We start from the raw sequence: 20,511 nt of genomic DNA on the forward strand, positions 1-20,511 counted from the left end.
CGACGAGCGTAACAAACGACAGACTACCATGATAAAATAGCCGCGCGATGCTTCGTAAGAACGAGTCGATTGCAACAAATCGTAATTTATCGCATTCGCGCTCGCGAGAAAAAGAAATGCGACAAGCCTAGCTGGCGGCTAGGATCGTAAGTCGTAGAAGTTCCATTGAGCTTCCCGCTATTTTCATAAATCACGTAACAAACTCGTGACAACAAGATTGCAATATACTGTCGCTGTGATGCCATTTCGTAATGCTCTGGCTCGCGGCACCTCGCATTCCGTTAAAGTAAAGTAAAACGATAAAGCAACGATGACGCAATTTATAATCTCTCTCTGAATTGCAAATAGTCGGTAATAATCTAAATGGAATAGCCATGATAGTCAAGCGAGTTGCACAACCGCAGGTAGATTGAATAAAATTTAGACAGAAATTGCTTAGAAAATAAGAATTAATTCCCCCTTTAAATTTTATTTATAAAATTTTTCCTGTCAGACACATCTGTACATACATGATTAGAAAGTAACAGTGACTCGGACGACAACATGATTCGAAGGCGGTCTGTTTAGCGATAGAAAAGATGAAGCTAAGGGTGAACAACGAGCGCAGGCGTCATGGGAAAAGAGGCCAGTGAGTCGAGAGCGCCGTGACGATACGTTCGCTTCAATCAATATGCAAATATGACTGACACTAATTATACGGAAGCTCCGCGCCCTCTTTGATGTAGCTCGGCTGACTGCACCACTCGTCTACGAGCAACGAGCGGCGAGCAGAGTCCTTGGTTGCTCGGTCGTTCGGCGGTACTACTACCAGGACCAGGGAAAGTGAACTCGTAACGAGTTACTCCGAACTACGAATAAATCAACCCGCGCCACGAGTTCGCTTTCGTTACATTCACGCAGCTTCACGTCCGGCGAACACGATGACAGTTTAACTATCGGCTTTGTTTTTAATCGGCCACGCCGCAACCCGCCGCACCCGCCGCCGGAGAGAGATGCATCTTATCGTATTTAAAGATCAGACGTGGAATCAATCTACATATATACTCGCATGAGAAATAATTAAGCCAATTTATTTGCATGAGAGAAATGGGACGATCCTCGCAGCTCGCCGAAGTAAATGTACTTGTAAATTTTAAAATAATAATAAGTACATTGAAAAATTAAATACATAATACGTGTGTCCTTCACTGCGACATAAACGTTAGGATGCGCGGTAAAAATTGTGTATGTTCGCGATGTTTCGCCCCCGTTATTTTACGCGCAAAGTCGCGGACGAGGGAACAGAGAAGAAGAAAAGGAAGAGACACAGGGAGACGACAGATGCTTGCACAACTCCTATTAAGGCCGAAACAATTCAAGTGCAGGCAAGATGGCCGACGTCGAGCTTTGAGACAGAAGCTCTTTCCGCGATGCATCTGCGCTACACGCGGGAGAGAAAAAGGCGTGGTTGTGGAAAAGGAAAGGGGGCGAAGAAAGTGGAACGAATGACGTCGATAATAACGACAGCACAACTCTTTCCATCCAAACGATATCGCTGTATTATCACGTCGAGTGTCTGCGCTATCGCGATTACAATAGAGAAGTAATCGGGATCAACGATAAGTACGACGTCGAAAGAACGAAACAAATTATTAATGCAACTGCGTAGAAATTAATCGAGATATCTGTGTCTTGGGTGGAAAATCGCGAGCAGGCTTGTTTTCCACGGCAATCCCGTCGGCTGCGAGTAAATATAGTACGCCGCATAATATACACCGAGGGCGTATAGGTATATCGGTTAGGTACACTCGGCGGTGCGTCAACGCGCGAAATAATACCGCTTTATATGCATACGCGATTTGACGCGTAAAGCCATGATTTTTCCACGGGGGTCGCCCTTTCCCCCGAGCGCGCATATGCGCTGCAAGGGAGAGGAAAAGAGAGAGGAGAATGAACGAGACGAGGGTAGTAGAGTGGCGATGGCGGGGGAGGAACGGACGCGTTACTACTTTACGGTTATTACACCGGAGGGCTAAAGCTCTCTCTCTCTTCTCTCTCTCTCTCTCTCTCTCTCTCTCTCTCTCTCTCTCTCTCTCTCTCTCTCTCTCTCTCCTTCTCTCTGTTTCTCTCTTCGAAAGACGCCATTCTTCGACTTGCCTCGGAAATCTAATCGTATTGCTGACGACGAGAAGAGCCTCGTCGTCGTCGTCGTCTCGAGCGAAACAACGCGCGTCGAAACGTGTAATCACACGCGACGATACTTACATCCGACAGATTTATTCATACCGTATCGAATACCTTGATACATTGGTTGTAAATCGATATTATGGAAAAATTCTTGACAAAATAAATTAATAAAAAGAGAGACAAAAGGAATAAATAGTAATTAATACGTTATATATAGAGAGAAACTCTTGGGAAGAAAAAGTGTTTATCTCTCCGGAGGCTAACTATCGTTAAACACCTGGCGGCGAGCAAAATAAAAGGACGATTCGACGGCGCGCTTGATAAATGCGATCGTCGAATGCAGTCACGGCGCGGGAGGAAGTTGTCAAGATGCGCCCCAAACACTTTCCGAGAAGTTTCGCGAACTCGACGCGAATCCACGTCAAGGCATCCAAGAAGGAGACGAGGGACCTTAATCTTGGTAGCTTTAGACAAGGAAACGCGTACACACGGTCGAACGGATGAGGTGCACGTGCAAGGCGCCGAGACTAGCCCCTGGCACGACAATCCGCCATCCCCTATCCGCCCCCTTCTTATCTCAGGGGGCCCGAGTTTCCTCGGACAGTTTGCCGGCGCTAATGAGCTGGCAAGATAATTAGCATTATGTTAATGCGTGACGCGTGGGGCGGCTGTACCCGGCGGTAGCCTCCGACGGGGTAACCCAACGTTACCCGACCTCTTTCTCTCTCTCTCTCTCCCTATCCCTTTTTCTCTCTCTCTCTCTCTCTAGTAAGAACTTCCGGTCCGACCTCTTACCCTGCTCCGTCCTCTCGTCCGCGAACTACTCTAGCGGTGTTTGTGCCTTATGTTTGGACTATCGCAAGTTCTAGGCAACATCCAAGCAGCCATCCAACAGCGGCAACCCCTTCGTCGCGAACACTAGTGGTTTCGAAGAGCTACGAGTCTAAGGGGGAAGCTCTGGTTACCGGATACAAGTTCGCGAATCGCCGATCCGAAACGAATCGTACATGCATCTTAATAATTAAAATATATGTAGATTATATCTCTCATTAAAGGATAATTAAATAATATTCACTATTTTTTATATTCTAAGATTAAATAATATTCTAAAATGTGTTTGCGATATACGCGGCTCAATTTCAAAGTCAAGTACTGCTGCAAGTTTTACTTCATCATCCGGCGAGTCAACCCTCCGAGTCCGTCTCGACTTTTCGAGAAATGAAGTATACTCTGCGAATACTCTTGATGAGAGTACTCTTTCGCCGGTATCTAGAGTAAACGTCCGGGATCTTGTGGCATCGAGTGAAGGCAGATACGCGTTTAGTCCGACATTGGGAAAGTTAATATCCAAAGGGTTGGTCATTCAGGGTTATATTTGCCAAACGATAGGATCACCGAGATAGGATTGTGCGCCTGGCCATCTCGTCCTGCGCACTTGTATACCTGCGATAACGGCCGACCGCCGCTCCGTCGCCATGTTTGTCCGATCTATATTTCATGCGACTACTTGACGGTGACCCGGACCCGCAATCCACCAACAAAATAATGCGATACGGTGCAAAGGATGCGAATGTGATGTCTGCGTTTCAGTCAAAGTTGTCAATTCATTCACGATGTGTTTTCACACGTATAAAAGTCATTTTTGTCTTTCATCTTTCAAGAGTGTCGAAAATAAAATAATACTATTTGAAAAAAATTTACAAAAATTATTTTCTCGCATAAGCATCATTTTTTTTTTTTTTTTTTTTTTTCGAAATAAAACCGTTATAGGAGATCCGCCACCGGCTTACACCGCTCTGACTTTCAGAACGGTTCAAGCGTGTAAATTAGCGCGTGGAATCCTCAGCCTTAGCGGCCTCTGAATCACTAGATATATCGTCGTCGCCAAGTCGATAGAAAGGAAGGAAGGCGCGATCATCGATCCGGCCGTGGCAATAACGTGGTTAAGCAAAGCGGATACGTATACACACGTATATATGAAGCTATGCGTGGAGCTACTACCGCCGTCCTAACTGGTCCGGGCTAATTAATTAATCATGCGCCCCTCCCTCCCTTCCTCAACTTACTCCTTCCAACCCCCTTGGACAGCTTATCCGGAGGCCTCGCCGAGCCAAGTTTACCACCAAGTTGTGTATCTTCAGTATTGTTGGTGTTCGGAGGTGTCGAATGTCTCGTCCAGGCAGTGGTTCTTCTTCTTCTTCCTTCTTCGTCTTTTCATGCCGTTCTTTTCTTCCTACCCTCCTCCTCCTCTATTTCTGCCATCCACTTGTCGATCGGCTCTGCTCCTTACGTACTAGTGCTTCACGCGGCTTGACTCGGTGGCACTCATTATCTTGATTAATTGACCGATGGCCTCCTCCACGTTCCACCCTCGGCATCGGTTCCATCCCCCTTCCTGCTTCCCAGAGCATCCCCAATGCCATACCCTCCTTCTTCTGTTCTATTTTTCTTATATCATCTATCAAATGTTTTCGTCTATTTTCCCGCGACGTTTCCGATAATGGTTATGAAAGATATCGCGTTTCCGTCTTCTAAAAATTAAATTGTCCTCCATATGTGACGTAATAGAATCTAATGGATTAATATGTACGCCTGTAAAGTAGTTCGGGCTCGTAATTCGTCGAGATATCGATTCCGTCACGGGATGCGAGAGGGTAGAAAGTTTGAGCGAGAGACGACTCGTCGTAATTTCCAGCGAAGAAATCGATGATGAATATCGCGGGGGAGGAAGCGCGCGACAACTCTTTACCCCGTGCGGGAGATCGTTATTTTATTATTAACGTTCTCGCTAACGCTAGACAAAAGCACGGGAAAACTTGGATCGCGTTCCTTCTTCATCTTCTTCTTCGGCATCCTCTCCCGACTTCAGTTCCCCACAGGTCCCCTCGCGCGGATGATTCAGCCCTCACGTCGGTCGGTCGCGGCAACAAAGGGGCAGCCAGGTATCGAACGAGTCTTAATTTAAAGTTAAAATTAATTTCTCTCTCCCGAGAGGTGGCCACGGTAAGGAGCGAGTTTTCGCATTTGCCAGCCTTTCGTCCGACTTACGCGATTCCTACTCTCTTTCGCGAAATCAACTGTCCAATATAAAAGTTCTCGCGAAGAAAAAAATTTAATTAATTTATTATGAAAATATATTTAATATTATTTCTCAAGTATAATATTATCTCGCTCGATTCTATCAGAATACGCTACATTACGTGCACGATTCGAATAATGAATAAATAAATTGCACGTCATCGAGATGTCTGATTAAAAGAAATCCTTGATTAGCGAGGTAATTCATCTCGAAAATATTTACGTCCACAATCGCAGGGAGAGAAAGAGAGTGAAAGAGAGAGAGAGAGAGAGATCGAAAAAGCAAAGCAACCCAAATTAAGAGACTCAAAGGAACTTGACATAATTAAATCGCGATAATGACGCAAAGAATATCGACAAGCTACAGACTCTCTCCTCCCTTCTGTTCGAGGCCAACACAAACCCTTCGTCCGTTCGCTTCAGCTCTGGTTCGCTGATTATTTCGTCGAGTGCTTTGATATTCAAGAAACCAGAACAGCCCCGCAAGTTTCTATAATTATCAGAGGTATCTTTAAGATGTCTTTTTCTCGACGCCGCACGTAAACGACACCCATTTTCCCTATTCTGATTCGAATAATCACTCGGCTATTTGTTTAATAAATCGGATAAAAACGTGTCCGGCATCAATTTCAACCACAGTAAATGATTAATTTTATGAATTGATTTTTATAAATCTCTCCACAAAAAAACAAAGTTAAATTGAGACTTTGGATTTATTATTTATTATATATACAATTAATCTATTTAATCGTATTACTTTAAAAGTGCACAATTAAATATTGCAAAGTGTAATTGATTTTGCTTGCTATGGCAAACGATTCATAATAGTCGGGAAAAAAACGTCGTCGATCGAGCGTATAAAAGTACGATTTGATTTTTCGAAGCAGTCAATCGCTAAACGCTCATATGTAAGGCGTACCTAAGTGAGTTCCGGTGAAAGAGAGCGAGAGGAAGAAAATCGGGAGCGAATGAATGTACAAAACTCCATGCATACAAATGGCATGCTAACAAGATACATTTGTCTACGGTGGTGTGTATGGTGTTGTTAGCGAGTGCGTACGAAGCGCGCGATGGTATTGGTGAAAGAGCTAGCTACCCCCGCGAGCCGTGACGCGCAGCTCCCCGGATCCTTTCCTCCCAGTAAGCAGATTTATAGATCGATTATAGACTTCGCTTATGATTGGAACCATTTGCATGATGTAGGTATATACAGTCGATAGTCCTCTCCTGCAACCTACCCCTCTTTCCCTTCGTGTCCCCCTTCTTCTCGCGCATTTTGCCCCCTTTTCTCTCTGTCGCTCTGCACGTCGCTGACGCTCTTCAGCCACCATGAATCATCCGTGCCAACTGCTCTCTTATGGCTTCACGCGATAAACGTTTGATGCGCGGTGAGCGATGCGTGTAACGCGGTTGTTTGCATATTTTTCGTTTCGCTCGCCTCCTTATCCCGTGCCAGCTCGCATCGATGAGAGCATCTCTTGTGCATCCTCCCCCGTCTCTGTATTCTCGCGCAGCCTTAACCGTCTTATTAATAGGTATATGCAGATTCGACGTCTCCGCAATATAAATCGGTTTCATTTTCACGCTTTTTTTACGTGAATTAAAATTTTCGATCTTTTCTGTATTCTCGAGATGAAATATAATTTTTGACAATTAAAAGAAATATTCTTGTGTATCGCACTGTGCGATTGACGTGTGTGTGTGACGGCTTTAAATATTCAACTCTGTAACCACCATATATTTACAATTCAATTTTAGTTTATCTCACCTATACACTTTACTATATATTTTTTTGAAATTTCTTTATTCTTATTATTTTAAATCTTCCCGTATAAATATACGATAAATTACTATTTTCGTTCTTACTTTCATTGCAATAAACAAAATTTTAATAATTTGAATAAATAAATCTCATAAATTCTTATACGAGTCAGGCTTATGAAACCGGAGAACGAATTAAATCGCATAAACGAGAATTTATAATTATTCCCGCAGATTAGCCTGCGGATCTCGTGGCCTGCGAATGGCACTCGTCGAGCAGAGTCGTAAGGAGGGCTGGCATCGGAAAAGGGCGACCGATGACTACCCCGCAAAGACGAAACTCCGTCTCGGGATCCCTCCATTCGTGATTGATTAACTATTTTTTTTCTCTTCCTCTTCCTCCGCCCTTCCCCCTCCTGATGACGACGGATGAGAAACGTAATTATAATTTTTATTCATTACCGGCGCAACGACGACGTCAACTCCGAAAGACGGAGATCGCTCCGTTTGATTTCCCATTTAGAGGCACTCGCTTGCGGTTTTGAGATACGATTCTTTCCGGTGCGGCGGACCTTCCCGTTCGCGGTGATCAATATTCATTTGCAGACCGCGAAGGGTGCTGCTGTAAAGAATTAACTGTCTACGAGACGCGCTAATCAGCGCGGTATCGCGTGTCCTTTCTTTTAAATTCATTCATTTCCATACGAGAACAAAAAAATCGCTCGAGCATCTTAAAGGCATTAGAGAGAGCATAAAAATTTCTAAAAATAATTTTAGCGTTGCTTCGTGTGTTAAGACGGTCGAGATAGAATGAGAGCGAGTATCTTCAAATAAGCGATCGCAATAGAGTAAATTATAAATGCGATATCAATGTGATATCATCAATTATCTTGTAATATGTATTTTATAAACGAGCGATATCGAATAATTAAATTACGATAGTTGAATTTCTAAGATAATTTTAATGAACGATTATAATGAAGTAACTAGCACATCGGGACGATTAAAAACATTAAATGACGATACCATCCTTTCCATCTGGCCGGCCATTGATCACCATTCAAAGAGTTCCCTTCGCCCCTTCCATCTCTCCCACTTTTTCCCCATCCTCTCTTATTTCTACGTAGACTCTCCACTCGACACGGTATCCATTTATCTTGTAATTAGTTCCGATCGTCTTGCTCCCTTATATCGCACGCGCGCGAACTTCGTGCCGGAGCGAAGCACGAGCGAGATAGGATAAATCGGCGAATAACCCCCGCTAACTTTGCTCACGAAAACACATTTCTATTATTTTCTTTCTTTTAGGTTTAATCTCTCGATATGAAGCTCGCGCGCATTGTTCAACAACAATCTAAATCGCTCTCTCTCGTCGTGGCGTGCTGATGATGACGGCCTTGGATGGATGGCGGGGTGACGTGCCGTTGGCAACGATTCGCCAATAACGATGATTCCGGCCGACACGAGCAATAACTTTAAACCGAATCGAACCCCCGAGACATCCGGGAGTGGCTTATTTGCATACCGACCTGAAAATCCCGCACCCTCTGCCATTCGGAGTCACCCACTCGACATAAGGTGGCCCCGTGCCGTTCACTCACACGCTCACGCTCACGCGTGACACGCGTATACAACACGCACACCCTCGCCCTCCGCGCCGATCGTTTAGCACTTTGGCGTAATTTTTTCCATCCCCACGGTATTTGCATAGCCGCGAGAAAAGCCCCCGTCGAAAGAAGGAAAGGAAGCCGAAGGGCGCCGGAGCTGCGATAAAAATCGATGTCGTCTAATCGAACCAAAACACTCGGCCCTCATTATTTTTGTATTCCAGATCGAGCTCCATCCTCCTGCCGAGGGGAGAGAGAGAGAGAGAGAGCTTCGCAAAGGTATCGAATTCGATATAAAAGCCGATCGAGGAAACACGCCGGCGAATATAATCGTGAGCGTTGAAAATAAGAGACGAAAATAAATCTTGTTATTCCAACTGAATTGATAAAGCTGACTTTGTAAATTACACGCGAGTCGTTAGGGATTATCCTACATCGACGTTCGCGTACAATAATTACGCCAGAATATTATATCTCTTTTTTTATTTCTTTTTATAAAAGAGAATAATGATTATATGGATAACGCTATTATATATATATATATATATATATATATATATATATATATATTCTAATAAAAATAATGCAGAACGAGAATAAAATATTCAAGATTCATTTAGGGTTAAATATCTGGTCGGGGCACCTTTTTCATTTGTGTGGTTCCCTTGTCTCGGAACTCTGCACATTCGCCATGCACGCAATAATAGCGCGCAGTAATAAAATAAATACCATACCGGTGGACGACAGAGAAATATCTCTCTCGCTAACAATAAGAAGGAGGCGTGAAGAGAGGAAGGCGGCGTAACCGCGTGTAAGTCACGGTAATGCAAGGTCCATCGTGTTTCACGGGGCCATAAGAAGTACACAGAGCGCGGAAGAAGGTTTTCGCCCGGTATCGATAGGGTATCCCCGGGGCTCCCGTGGTTTACTACTAGGCATTACTTCGAGGATAACACCCCGGAATAAAAACCTTTATGACCTTACTTCACTTTCCATCCATTTTATTCTCCCCGCGCCGCCAACGTCCATTTCGTACGTATATAATAACGGTGTTACCGCAACCGCGAGTACCTTCATGCGTCCCTTGCGTCCCTTCGCCTCGCCTCTTTTTGCGAAATAATTTACGGCAGGAAAGGCGAATTATGGGACATGATCGTTTTCAACTCAACCTGGTCCATCGCCCGATTTCCATTTTTATTACGGGTTCAGAATTCGCGGCAAACTTTGCGATGCAACCTCGCGGATCTTTTTTCGTCTCGTTTTTTTTAATTGTCACAAATTTCTAAATTGTCGCAATAAACATATGCTTTGGCATTTGAAAAATGTAAAGCGCGTTTTGACAAAAGGGCAATTAAATTATATGTTGAATCTTTTGATACAGTTTAATTTTTTTTTAGAGTCAAAAAGACAGATGACAACTGGCTATCAAGACGATAAAATAATTAATCGACCAGGTGGAGTAGATTTCGATAAAAATAGTAAAAGGACTCACCAAATATATGAATGAAGATCTTTCTAGTGCTGTACGTGGAGGCATCTGGAGAGGACTGGTGCAAGGCAAGCAAATGAGACTCGGTCGATACGCAATGGTATAATTGTGGAAACCTTTCGACGTGGATGCACTGTAACAAAGTTGTAATCTGGATGTTATATATGTGTAGACAATTATATTATGATATATTTTTTATATAAGCTCAGATAATAATTTGTAATTCAATTAAGACATTATAAAAATGCCTGCATATATGTATATACGAGAATGCATGCACCTATATTACATATGTATCATATTATACATATATATATATTCTGTTAAATAATCTAAATCAAATATTTTTTTTCTATTTTGCCTAATGAAACTTATAAATGGCTTTGAACTGAACAGAAATTGTTTATTTTCAGTGATTTATAAGGGAAAAGTTTATATCCCGAAATTTTCTTTAAGAAAACATCGACTTCATTTTTCAGAAGAAAATAATCTTCCTTAAAAATATTATTCGCGCATCTCGAGACAAGCTATAAATCTAAAAACGAGTCGCGAATCCGAATCTTGCCCGGAGCGAAGAGACGCTTTCTCATACGAACACGTAGCTTCTCTTAGGTAAATGATATAAAAAGGCCGACCAGCGTGGTCTCTTTAAAAAATAAAACCACGGTGCGAGTTCGCGCCCGAATCTACGATGTTTGCGCCCCGGGATTGAGCGAAGTCCGCAACGTGGAGAAAGTCGAGAAGAAAAGAAGCATGCAGGTATGGGAGAACGAGAGCTGCCCCTGTATATGTGTACTCGAAGACAGGAAAAGAGAGGAGAGGGTTAAAAGTGAGATCGGACGGGGGGAGGGAGGGAGTTGATGTCGTCGGGTGGTCGTCGGCGCCGCAGATCGCTCGGTGGTGTAAAGGCAGACGCCTTCTCCGGGTTTCATTAACCCCACGCATTCATAATCTCGAGTGTGTTGGACGTGCGAATATAGATTGAGATGGGAATGAGACCGTTTTTGTCCTGGTGGAATATTTGAGGCGCGCGAGGCGCCGGTCGTGAGAGAACTCAAAGGGGTGAATCTGTAAAGAGAGGGCTATCGTTTACGCCGCGCGCTCGCTGTTTGGCGGGTAAATAGGCAGTCGATTGGGGGATTGCGGACACAATCCCTTTTCCCTGTCCTTCCTCTCTCTCTGTCTCTCTTCCCTCTGCCCAAACATCGAAAACGAAGTCGAGAGAAACCGCGCGAGCACCCGCTTTTCGACGCCTCTCGTCGAGTGCCAAATGAGACGACGCACTCTCGAGCTTCTATCCGGTGATCTAAGCGAATTCTCCCGGATTGGATATGCGCCTAATCGGCAAGATACGGACCCTCGGAGGGACCTTGATCTTTCGATCGCAAGATAAGGACGTTCTTCAAGGACATTTTGCATTTCGTTTCGCGTGCCAATCAATTGTTAGTGCGAGCATTAATAAAATTTATAATAATCTAAAATATCGTTTGTTATGTGTGATAATGATAGAATTAAAGAAATAATTCAAGTTATCGGATAGTCGCAACGCAAAGTGGACGAGCTGAAAAGTAGACGACCACCAAATGAAAAGAGCGACATATGCGCGATAGCGAATCGAAATTCCGGCACATATCAGCAACTGGAGCACAAAGTTCACGACACGTCGGTTGCGGAGAAAACACATAGGGTAAACGAAGAGAGGGAGGAAGATAAAGAGGAGAGAAATTTCAAAGATAGAAAGAGACGAGGGGGAATGAGAATCGAGGTTCGAAGCAGCTATGCGTGAAGCGAAGAAGATATACATAAAAGAGCCGAGGGAGAAAATAGAGAAAGAAGGCGAGAAGGGAGACGTACGACGAGAACGTACGGTCGTTCTTTCTCTTTCTCTCTCTTCGTTTCTATCCTCTCCTCGACTTGCTAGTTGCATTTTCCATTGGGTGGCTCTCGCTCACGATACGAAAGGCGGACACGTCGACGGAGGGAGGATGGTCGACGATGGAGGGATGGCGGTGGTGAAGCAGGAAAGGTACGAGGTGGGTGGTTGACAGAGAGAACGAGTCAGCCAGGCAGGAGGGGATGGCGGTCGAGCGACGCCGCCGCCGCCGTCGACAACGACAACGACAACGACAACGACGACGACGACGTCGACGACGACGGTAGGCAACGCCGGTGGTTGCCGCGAGAGGACCGACGCCACTCGGAGTAGCATCGAGAAAGCGAACGGAACGGAAAGCGGCAAGAGAGAAAACGGGGGAAGAGGAAAGGACCGAGTGAAGGAGAAAGCGAGTATTCCGCCGAGAAATGAGCAGGGAGAGAGTGAGAGAGAGAGAGAGAAGAAGCAATGGGGTACGGAAGAGACGGCGAGGGATCTGGCTAGAGAGGGAAGGAGAAGAGTGCGCGAGAAAGAGGAAGGGAGGACGAAAGAGGGTAAGAGAGGGACCTCGGCTTGGGGTGTGCTCTGTGTGTAGCCCGGTCGATTCAGCCCCGGGCACTCGACTCCAAGCTACCTCTATCTGCCGTATTCCCTCTATTCTCTCTCTCTCCGCAAGCATCGCCACAGTGTTACCTACCGACCCGCGGCCCCCGCCGTTCTCCACCCTTCACCCCTTCTCACCGAAGGTCCATCCCGCTGCTGCCGCTGCCGTCGCTGCTGCTGCGGTCGTGACACTAGGTCTCGATACAACTTTCCCAACGACCACATTATTCTACCGTATATCCGTACGCACGCTGCCGTATCGGGTGCTACCAATTTCTCTCGACTCTCGCAACCACAACCAAAGTTAGGGAGGGTCGCGGATAACGAGTTAAGAATTCACTTTTGCGTTTACTTGACGCGTTCACGTCAAAGCTAGACTCTTTGCTGACAGTATAAGAAGAGAGAATTTAATCGGTCGCCTCTCCCAACTTACAATTGTTTCTTTTAATGATCTAGTCTGATTTATCTCAAATTTACGATGGAATTAAGAAATATAGATGGTATCTTGTAGAAAAAAATCTCGTGATAACGAGCTATCATCATTTCGAGTGTTAATAAAATGCAAAAAAAAAAAAAGGGAAGAGTTTCTCCAAGCAAACCAGATTTTCTCAATTATCATTGCAGCTATCGAATGCTAACTGCTCGCGCGCGACAAGTAAAAATCTACCCTCTTCTACGAATCCGCCTTCCGTTACCAAGTAGTAGTCGGGGTAACTCGCGAGGGCGACAAAAGCCGCCACCCTCCACTCGCGAGTCGCCATCTTGAGCGATTCGACGATTTCTGGCGGAGAGTAGCAGGTTCCCCCGGGCATAAGGACGTACCCCTACGTAGTCGTAGACCTCTCACGGGGCGACGAGCAATGGCAGTCGCCGGGTAGCCAGGCGGGATCCGGAGACCCCGCGAAAGAGAGAGAAACGGACGAGAGGCGGTTCTCCAGGCGGGGGCGTACGACGGCGGCCGTGTTATTTGTACGCAGACGTAAAGCAACCACCTGGGCCACCACCGTAGCGCGCATTGGTTTCTACGTCTGTGCCGTTTGTCTGTACGTCTGATGACGTCAGCAGCCAGGCTCCACCCAGGACGGTGGTGAACCCCTCGTTCTGCCGTTGCCTCCGCGAAGCCACCTACCTATACCTACATCTACCTACCTCGGTCTCTGCCGCGAACGAGCGCGAGGTCGAGGAGAGGGTGGTCGTCGTAGTCGTAGTCGCGGGGGCGCTTGCGCGAAATCGCCGGATCGTTTATTTGTATCTGTCATTGCCGACCGAGGTGGAATGGAGGGAGGATGCCTCTCTCGTTCTCGGAGGAGGATTTCCCTTCCTTCGGTCGCCTCTTGCTTTCTTTTCGCGTCTTTCTCCGCGTATCCCTCTGCTCCCCTCACCCCTGTCCAACCCCCTGTTCTCCTATACTGTCGCCGCCGCCATGGCATCGCGGAGAATTCGCGTGTACCGATCGACATACGTTATCAAAGTTATCGAACGCCAACTAATTCGATTTTACCGCAACTGAGTTTTTTCTTTCGGTGGTAGAACTGCAAGAACCATCCCGACGATTCGCTGTAATAATGCTCTTGTAACGTTGTGACGTAATAAGTAGGTCGATAACCGCGGGGGCTCGTGTTTTGCAATGCAAATCAAAACGCGCCGCGAGAACAGAGAGACGTCTTCGAGCGCGCGAGTGGTCCTCTCACTTCCGGTTTTCCAGCTACGGCTTCTAGCTCTGCCCAACGGCGAATTTATTTCCTCGTCTTTCACGTTAAAGCGCTGGGAAATAGAGCGCTGCGACGAGCGCGGTTTTGTCCACCGGTCCTGCCTCCGATCCAGACTAAAGGGTTTTAACCCGCACTCTCTCACCCTCTCTCTGTCCCCGCTGTCTCTCTTTATATCGTAACCACCCAGCCACCTCGACCGTGTCGTTGCCGTCGTCGTCGCGGTGGTCGATGCTCGGAAATTTAAAAAAATATTCCACAAATAAGGGCAAATAAGGGGAGTGCGCCGCCGCGACTTTGAAACTCGTTTAAAACGCCCTTATGGCGCGAAGAGTGAACGCGTTATTAATTTCTTTCGAATCTAGTGATTGAGGGGAAAAAAGCTTTACATCGACAACATAGAGAGAAAGTGGAAAAGTTCGCGATGAAAGAGAGAAACAAAAAAAAATGACACAACCAAAAACATAGCCGAGCCTAATTTTCATTTCGTACAAATATTTTCGCGGCGAATAGCATGAAAGAGAGCGGAAAATCGACTTCGGCTCGCCTCGTGACGCGGCGACGCCGGTTTACCCCTGCGAGCCAGCGGACGCTTTGATGAAACCAATTAGCTCGTTTTTAACGACACGTTGTACGAGCACCCCGCGCGGTTATGGGAGCGCGAGTATAAAATGTCAACGCCAAATGGCTCGGCACGTTCTCGCTTCTCTTCACGATCCTCCTCCTCTCGTTGGGCGCATCGAGAGGCGAGCGTGTGCACAGGTGTTACGGTAACCTTGACTTATAAAAATAAACGAACCGTCGCGTCGATTGACCGTAACGGACGTTTTAATTGCACCGAGAAGGCGGCCCCGTTGGCTGCGCCATTAAAGAACGCGCGCCCGCGTCGTCGCCACCACGTATAACTTCGATAATTTAATAACGATTATCTGTGATGCGGCAACGCCGCCGTAATTCGATTAAATCGTCGCTCCACCCGAGTGTCAATGCGCAACATCCTATCGACTGCTTGCGTCGCAAGCGTATCTCAACTATCAGCGAACCAGTATCCAGCCAAGTTAGAATAAAAGACCAGGGCTTTGGACACGTAATAATCAAAGTCGAATTCACTAGACTAAAAGATGCGAAGAATACGGTTTTACTTAAAAACTTATTAAAAATATTATTTATACCAAAGGAAAAATCCTTATATATATATTATATTTTAAGATTCGACAGAAAAAAAGCACATCTATTGTTTATAAAACTGAAAATGAAAAGATAAAACCTTTTTATATATCAAGAAGGGAGAGAAAAGATTCCATCTTAATCGTATTTGGAGCGTAAAGAGATTTCAAATTAAACGACCAAAAAAAACAACAATTTTCTTGGATATTTAGATCGTTATCTCGTTACTTGCAAAGTAACCGATTGACGATACATCTCTTCAGGGTGGCTGCGAAAACGCCGCACGAAAAGTATGGCGTGTGCGCGCTCGCGTGTATATATGTGTATGTATGTGTTCGCGCGTTACCTCCTCTCCGCGCAAGAAAAACGAAATTTCTTTCTCCGACGCTCCAGTCGGAGCACTCTCCGAAAGAGGCGAGGTAAAAAGTGACCGCTCTCCGTGAGGGAAATATCGTGCTTCGTGCCGAGCTTTTTCCCCGTTCCACTTCCTCCGACCTTCCGCACTGGAGCCTCTCGTCCCTCTCGCCGTCCGCGACCACCCCCGACCATCCCCGGACACTGCTCTGTCCTCTCTCTTTCTATCTATCCGCCGCGTCCTTCTTCGCTGCGTTTCACGAGGCACAGCATCTGCCGGTAGTAACAAAAAAATCCTCCAACCACCCTCAACGATCCTCGGGCGGCCTTAGCTTCGCGCTTCTGCTTCTAGGGTGGATTTCCCACCCTTTTTCCCCCTTCTCTCCTTTCCCCCGCGAGAGTGGAAAGAGAGCCTCGTAGAGAACGCCAGAGTAGTAAGAGAATAGCGACGGAGGGCGGGAGAAAGGGAGAAAGAGGAGCAAGATATTCCGGGTGCAAGGCAAACGTAGCGAGAGAAAGAGAGAGAGAGAGAGAGAGAGAGAGAGAGAGAGAGAGAGAGGGAGGGAGAGAGAGCGAATTACAGAAGAGGAGAAGGTAAGGGAGATCGGTCGGAGGTTCGCGGTAGAAAGACGACGAGGGATGGGGTGCGCCGAGGAATACGAGCGGGATCGGGAGGGCGGCGGGAGGGAGGAGGATACACGGAGGGTTTAAGTGCCGCCGAGTGTCTACCTCCTTGTGGGATCGAACCCAGGACTCTCCGACTCTGTCTGCGTCTCTTTCTCGGATCGAAGCAAGGCGTCCCTCGACCTCCTCCGTGCTTTCTCCATCTATCTCTCTCTTTCTCTCTCCTTCTCGACCCTCTCCTCCTCTCTCTCTTTCTTTCTCTCCGACGGAGGTTACATAGTTCGAAGCCGCGCGAGTATACACATATATACATATATGTATGGGTGAGTGCAAATGTATGTATGTATGTATGTACGTGTACGTACGACGCGCTCGTCGGCATAGAGAGAGGGAGAAATCCCTCTTTCCCTCATGGACGCGAGCACGGTCGTTGCCGGAGGAAAGAGAACGGATACACAGACAGACGCAGAGACGGTGAGAGATCTCCCGTTGCGAAATTCGCCGTCTCTTTCCGTCGGGATTTATCCCTCTCTCTTTCTCTCTCTGTCTCTCCGTTCGTACCACTACGCGTTAACTCGCTTATATACGTATGCGTCGCGCGGGGCGTAACCTACCCCCCTGGAAAACCACACAGCCCCAACGACAGTCGGCATTTCGCCGTGCCATTGGCCCCAGACGACACTCGGAAACCCAATGGAAAGCGCAAATACGATACCGACTTCCGGTCCGTGGAAATGAATACGGGAAACTCCTGGCAAATCGCGCAGGACCGCACTCATACTCCCGGTTTCCGCTGGTCCCCGCTGCGGGATTCGACCCCCGCGCATACCGCCTTCACCTGCGAGCAGTCACATCCGAATGCTGGAAACTCGACGATTGGTCGCAATAACTGCCGAGTTGCGATTGGTCGATTCGGCACGCTTTTCCTCCTTTCGCGAAAAACCGAAGCAGATCTCGATAAGTCGCTTTTCTCTGAGAGAGAGAAAGAGAAAGATAAGGCAGTAAGGGCAATAAAGTGAAGAATTCTATATGTAACAGAGTCTCTAATATGTAATCTTTTAATTAATCCATATTTTGCGATCTCATTTTCAAGACAAGAGGATAAGATCCTCTTCCCTAAGAAAAAATATTTTTATTAAATGATTAATATATATTTTCTCAACAGTAAGAAAATTAATTTCTTTTGTAATATATAAAATACATTTTCTCTCTTTCCTACACAAAGGCGAATACGAAGGATCAATGGTGAAACACCGTGTAACTTTCGCGAAGACGGAGATCCTGCCAGGAGGTTATCGAGTTCGGGATTAACGGACGAGCATGATCCTGAAGGACCGCCATAGGAACGGTGGCCATTAATCCCGAGTTATATCAGAGGAGCAAAGCTCGAGGTTACAACGCGGACGCTGTTGCATCGTCTTGGCGAATCCATTTTGGCCGAATTTCCTGCGTCTTAGGCTGATATTACATTCATACGACAAAATGTTTGTCCCGGGTATCGATTGGCTATCAGATAGAGAATCTTGGAATCATAGAATTCTTAGAATCTTGATAGAAACTCTATAGAAATTCTTTATTCAATAGCCAATCGTTACGTCCGACAAATGTAATATCACCCTTATACGCTATCAGAGTAACGAACGAAAGGACAGTTCTCTTGCGTGTTGAATAATTTAGATAAGCAAACGCTAAAATTATTCTAGCGCCAGGTATATATGTATATATAAGGACGATATATATATATTCTCAGGACGATCAATTCTTTTTTTTTTTTTTGAGATCTCACGAGATTACTTTCGTGTGAGACGTAAGATGCTAAAGGTGTTGAATGCGATTGCGTTCTCTATCGATCCCGAAAACAGAGGCTTCTTAAAGAGATGGAACACTACCTTCGCTCACCGTACAATCCGACAAAATCGCGAGATACAGGCATCTACTTTTACTCACAATCTTATTTCTGACAGCATGTCAATATCTTTAGTGTAATTGTATACAAAAAAAAATTCCATTTATATTTTCTTGAAAATTGGAAGCAAAGATAGTTTTGCTCAATTAATATTTGTAAATTTATTATTCATGTGTGCACAACGAATGTGATGCAAGTGCAAAAAAAAATAAATACAAAAAATAAAATTGTCATAAACAAATGTCACAAATCTTAAAAAAATTTAAAACATCATAATATTGCTCGTATGGTGCATTAAAATTTTTTCAAAAAAATACTCGTTCAAATTAATTAATTCGAATAATATTTCCTCAAATATTTCATGTTACATAATTACATAAGGCAAACGACGCGTTTATAGACACCTTATGCAAGGGTTATCTCAAGGGTTAAATACAACGTCCTACGGCATCCTACGCGAAAGAGCATGCAACGAGGGGGAGAGGGTGCCTCCTTTTCATCCTCACGCTCCTTCTTTCGCTTTCTCGCGAATTCTTGCGGAGAAACGCGAGAGACGAGCTACGCTATTGGATAATACCAGAGGCCCCGGGTTCTCCGAGGGAACCATCCATTTAAAATGTCTCCCTTAAATCTCCAACACCACCGGCAACCACCGCCACCGCCGCCACCACCATCTCCACCAACGCCGCCGCCACCATCGTCGACTTTCAGTAGTTGCCCCCGCCTTCACCCCCTCGTTCACCCTCGGGCCACCCCTCCCCCCTTTCTCCCGGACCAAAGTAGGTGCCACCCTCGCGCGCGCTGCCACCGATTTCTTCTTCCACCCCTCTACTTTTATATCCACCTAAATCCATCCATTTTAAATGACGGATATTTTCTCCGCGCGACTGTATGGATTTTCATATTTTGCGCGAGCGAGGTCTCTCTCTTTCTCTTTCTTTTCCCCGTTGGCATTTTAATAAAAGTGGAAAGAGAGAAAGAAAACGATGGGCGTTGGGGTACCGCGAAAACCTGCAAGGAGATAAATCCTCTTCGCTCTGTCATCGCGCTCACTTTGCAAAAGCGTTTCGCGTTTCCTTGAACGGAATCTGAGATAAACTTTCGATCACATTTGTTAGATTACCATTGAAAACACAAAAAGATTATTAATTATAAATAAAGAATATACAAGAAATATTTTAGCCTCCTGGGAATATTGCAAACGCAGTTGCGCCAAATTTTATTCCACATATATTTTAGATAATGATTTGCCTTTAGCCTTCTCAAAGACCGCTACGTATAACAGAAGTAATTCAGCTGAATCTTATCTGCAGCGGCATCGATTCGTTTGACGCATTCGAAATCGGTCGCAAGGGTTAAAAACAGTGAAAAAATCGGTCATTGTAAGAGACAGAAAGAAAGAGAGAGATACAACGAGAGGGTAAGAGAGGTTACTTGCGTCAGAGCCAGTTATAAGCTTCGAAGATCATGGAAGACAACGAAAGGGGCAAGAGGTGAAGCAAGCGGCAGACGACATGTATTATTGATGCGCCTGTGTCGCCGGCAAGCCTCTACCTCTTCTCTTCTCTTCTCCTCCCTCATCTCGTCTCTTTTCTTCCCTCTACCTGTCTCTACCACTCCGCTCTTCCGAGTATCTGCGCCTCCCGACTCGCCCTTTCCTCACCCACCCCTCGCATGAAAACACTCATGCGAGTCTTCCAGTTTCCGATACATTCCACCAGGAATCCCAGCCGTCGTCTCCGTCACTCGATATCTCTCGCGAATACGCACACGCGTGCACGCTTAACAAAATCCATCCTAGTTTCCACGACGAGGAAACTCTACGATCCATATTTCTATCGAGCATTTGGGTTCTACTGCGTATTATTTGTGCGAGCAAAATGCATATCAAACAATTTTTCTGTATTTTTGTAATTTTAAAATATTTTTACAATAATATGCATATTATTTGGCATATGTAAAAAAAACGTTCTAGAAAATTAATGTATTCCATTAAAAAATCGCAGTTGATATACATATATACACACACATATATATGTGTATATACATATATCGCATGAATAAAGCGCGATCTTGTTTGACTGCGTTTTCCCGAGGGCGAGAGACGCTGCTGTGGGATTGAAACCGACCGAGGATGGATCTGCAATAATTGCAAGTCGAGTGCATTATGCACG

At 45.6% G+C, this 20,511-nt stretch overlaps 1 protein-coding gene across 2 annotated transcripts in view; it reads right to left on the bottom strand.

Moving 5' to 3' along the window:
• The window catches only part of Plc21c (Phospholipase C at 21C), a 73,393-nt gene that overhangs the window by 30,453 nt on the left and 22,429 nt on the right, over positions 1-20,511 (bottom strand). For both annotated transcript variants that reach the window (XR_014426631.1, XR_014426629.1), the window contains one exon: positions 10,105-10,234. The gene's annotated coding sequence lies outside the window, so the exon portion shown is untranslated. The remainder of the gene's footprint in view (positions 1-10,104; positions 10,235-20,511) is intronic.

This window comes from Prenolepis imparis, unplaced genomic scaffold (genome assembly GCF_030444845.1).
Source record: "Prenolepis imparis isolate NDT839.2.m4 unplaced genomic scaffold, iyPreImpa1.0 SCAF_12, whole genome shotgun sequence".
Lineage (NCBI taxonomy): Eukaryota > Metazoa > Arthropoda > Insecta > Hymenoptera > Formicidae > Prenolepis > Prenolepis imparis.